Consider the following 4,520-nt stretch of genomic DNA (forward strand, 5'->3'; position numbering starts at 1 on the left):
TATAGCACTTGGGATTTATTTCATGTAAGTATTTATATTGAACAAAAATATTCTTTTGAAATTCTGATGCACATTTTCACCTCTAAGAACAAAGAAAAAAAATTTTAAACCTTTAATTTTTATAGTTGGCTTTTGAGAATCTTAAAGCATTTAAATTTTAAATTGTAGAGGTAAGTACAAGTAAACATTTATATAAGTGGTATATGTAATGATTTCTCTATAAAGCCATCTTTTTAAAGTTCTCTTTGGCTTTTTGAAAATGAGTAGAATAAGTCAAAAGGGCTGAAACTTCCTGGTATTTAAATAATTGTTCATTGATTGTAGTTTAGGTGTTTGAAGGTGGGTCTTATTGCAGTTTCGATACTCTATTCTGATTTTTGCCTTTTCCCTTTTTTCTTCCTTTCCTGGGAAAAACTTGCTAAGCTGGGTGACTTAAAGGGATGTTGTTTAAGCTCTAGGCCTCATTTTTCTCATCTGGAATAAGTGAACTCCAGGTTCTTTACAGCTCAGACATGATAGGATTTTTCTGAAATTAATGCGATATGTTAATAGGCCCTTCTAACTAAAAATACTAAATTAAGCAATCCTTTGTCTAGCTCGTTTTATAGCTGACAGTATGCTTTCACATCATCACATTTTGATAAATTAACCATTTCATTTGTAATGAAATACTTGAGAAAAAGCAAAAGCTATTCCCATTTGGTTACTTTACTAGTAGTATAAAACAGGGTAAAATAGTAATTGTTAAAGGAACTGAAAGGACTCTTTTGAAGAGTCTTCATCCTAGCAAAGACTTGGTGTTAAAAACAGAAACCATAATCCCAAGTTTGATGACCACTTCGAGTTAGCAGGGATGATACTTTGAGAATAAAATGTGGGAGAAGTCACTGAACTCCTATATTACATTTGGGGAGCTTTAAAGTTCAGTATCATCTAGCAGTTGGAGATCTGCCAAGTGGGCACTCATCATCATGACTGAACTGTTAGATAAAGGTGCTGGGGAATAGAAATTGATCCAGTGTTAGCCTCTGATAGCTCTGGAATGCCACCTGAAAGTCTAATGGAATTTTTGAAAACTACTCTTGAGATCAATATAAAACTGGAAGCTGAGAGGGAAATACACTATATTTTGAATGGAAAACCGCTCACATAGCATTCTCTCTCTAGAGTGAATCTATGAAAATCTTCATCACAAAATCATAGTATGGAAGATGGTCTTTTGCCCAGCATCACCTGAAAAAAATGGATTCTTTCCTAGAAACCTGTCTTTCCTGGAAAGCTAACAGGCCCAAGGCAGACATGAGTGTGCTGAGTTAAGACCCCTACCTTACTTTTACCTTTGCGACAGGGTTTCTTGGTGACTGGATGAACACTCTGGGGCCTGCATTTGAATTCATGTTAGAACAGCAGTCAAAGTTTGTGTGTAATTGTATGTGCCAACTTGTCTGCCCTGGGTACTCCTGGTTCTCAGGCCTTCAAACTATACCACCAACTTTCCTGGGTCTACAACTTGCAGACTACAGATCATAGGATTTCTCAGTCTCCATAATCACATGACCCAATACTTTATACATGTCTCCTACTGGTTCTGTTACTTTGGAGAGTCCTAATACAAGGTTATAGGCTACTGTTAAAAAAGTGAGAGTGAAAGTCACGCAGTCGTGTTTGACTGCGAACCCATGGACTATACAGTCCATGGAATTCTCCAGGCCAGAATACTGGAGTCGGTAGCCTTTCCCTTCTCCAGGAGTTCTTCCCAACCCAGGGATCTAACCCAGGTCTCCTGCATTGGAGGCAGATTCTTTACTAGCTGAGCCATGAGGGAAGTCCAAGAGTACTGGAGTGGGTAGCCTATCTCTTCTCCAGTGGATCTTCCCAACCCAGAAATTGAACTGGGGTCTCTTGCATTGCAGACGGATTCTTTGCCAACTGAGCTATGAGGCTACGTGCCCACTCTTAAGACGTTTTGAAAAGAAATAGTGACAGGTATTGCAGAGAAAAATTGGAATTCCTGGTGGAATTTGGAAATGATGAAACAATAGTGATTGATAGAAAAACAATTAGAATTATACATGGTCATGAAGAATTGTGGTAGTGGTAAGTAAGATATTTGGTAATGTGAATAACTGTCAGAATTTATGTCTATGGCTACACAAAAATAGGAAAAATCTCTACCTATATGTAAGACTTGGGAGACTTTGCCTCGAGTCATGTGATAAAAGGTGCTGTCAAATACATTTTGGGACATCAGGCCTACCTGGAAGCAAACATTACAGGATCCATTTTTAGTGACATTTAAATGTGGAAACACATTCAACCTGAGGCCTGGAAGACACTTGAATCATCTTTCTTAGGTCTCAAATTTGGGTGGAGAAGCAGGATGTCACACTCCTTATCTTTAGATAACAGTTCTAGCCAGCTTTGTTGGGAAGAGAGGGATCAGTTCAAATCTGAGCTGGAATTGAGTTTACAGACCTGAGTAAAGTTCTGGGCAATGGAAATAAATACATTCCTTATCTGTTAGTCATGTTCATTTCAGTTCAGTTCAGTTGCTCAGTCGTGTCTGACTGCAACGAAATGAACTACAGCACTCCAGGCTTCCCTATCACCAACTCCCAGAGCTTGCTCAGACTCATGTCCATCGAGTCCGTGATGCCATCCAACCATCTCATCCTCTGTCATCCCTTTCTGCCTTCAATCTTTCCCAGAATCTGGGTCCTTTCCACTGAGTCAGTTCTTCCCATCAGGTGGCCAAAGTATTGGAGTTTCAGCATCAATCTTTCCAATGAATATTTAGGACTAATTTCCTTTAGGATTGACTGGTTTGATCTTGCAGTCCAAGGGACTCTGAAGAGTCTTTTCCAACACCAAAGTTCAAAAGCATCAATTCTTTGGCACTCAGCTTTCTCCATGGTCCAACTCTCACATCCATACATGACTACTGGAAAAACCATAGCTTTGACTAGATGGACATTTGTTGGCAAAGTAATGTCTCTGCTTTTTAATATGCTGTCTAGGTTGGTCATAGCTTTTCTTCCAAGGAGCAAGCATCTTTTAATTTCATGGCTGCAGTCACAATCTGCAGTGATTTTGGAGCCCAAGTAAATAACGTCTGTCACTGTTTCCATTGTTTCCCCGTCTATTCACCATGAAGAAATGGGACTGGATGCCATGATCTTAGTTTTTTGAATGTTGAGTTTTAAGCCAGCTTTTTCAGTCTCCTCTTTCACTTTCATCAAGAGGCTCTTTAGTTCTGCTTCACTTTCTGCTATAAGGGTGGTGTCATCTGCTTTTCTGAGCTTATTGATATTTCTCCCTGCAGTCTTTATTCCAGCTTGTGATTCATCCAGCCTGGCATTTCACATGATGTACTCTGCATAAAAGTTAAGTAAGCAAGGTGACAATATACAGCCTTGATGTACTTCTTTTGCAACTTGGAACCAGTCTGTTGTTCATGTCTGCTGCTGTTATTCCTGACCTGCATGAAGCTTTCTCAGGGGGCAGGTAAGGTGTTCTGGTATTCTCATCTCTTTAAAAGTTTTCCACAGTTTGTTGTGATCCACACAGTCAAAGGCTTTGACATAGTCAATAAAGCAGAAATAGATGTTTTTATGGAATTCTCTTGCTTTTTCTATGATTCAATCGATGTTGGCAATTTAATCTCTGGTTCTTCTGCCTTTTCTAAATCTAGCTTGAACATCTGAAAGTTCTCAGTTCACACACTGTTGAAGCCTAGTTTGGAGAATTTTGAGCATTTGTTAGCGCTTGAGATGAATATAATTTTGTGCGGTAGTTTGAACATTCTTTGGCATTCCCTTTCTTTGGGATTGGAATGAAAACTGACCTTTTCCAGTCCTGTGGCCACTGCTGAGTGTTCCATATTTGCTGGCATATTGAATGTGGCTTTCACTGCATCATCTTTTAGGATTTGAAATAGCTCAGCTGGCATTCCATCACTTCCACTAGCTTTGTTCATAGAGATGCTTCCTAAGGCCCACTTGACTTCACATTCCAGGATGTCTGCTGTAGGTGAGTGATCACACCATCGTGGTTATCTGGGTCATGACTGTGTGGATCACAATAAACTGTGGAAAATTCTGAAAGAGATGGGAATACCAGACCACCTGACCTGCCTCTTGAGAAATCTGTATCCAGGACAGGAAGCAACAGTTAGAACTGGACATGGAACAACAGGCTGGTTCCAAATAGGAAAAGGAGTACGTCAAGGCTGCATATTGTCAGCCTGCTTATTTAACTTCTATGCAGAGTACATCATGAGAAATGCTGGGCTGGAAGAAGCACAAGCTGAAATCAAGATTGCCGGGAGAAATATCAATAACCTCAGATATGCAGATGACACCACCCTTATGGCAGAAAGTGAAGAGGAACTCAAAAGCCTCTTGATGAAAGTGGAGAGTGAAAAAGTTGGCTTAAAGTTCAACATTCAGAAAACTAAGATCATGGCATCTGGTCCCATCACTTCATGCCAAATAGATGGGAAAACAGTGGAAACAGTGTCA

The sequence above is a fragment of the Bos grunniens genome, chromosome 15 (genome assembly GCF_055505025.1).
Source record: "Bos grunniens cultivar Pamir isolate PY7600 chromosome 15, Bosgru_T2T1.0, whole genome shotgun sequence".
Lineage (NCBI taxonomy): Eukaryota > Metazoa > Chordata > Mammalia > Artiodactyla > Bovidae > Bos > Bos grunniens.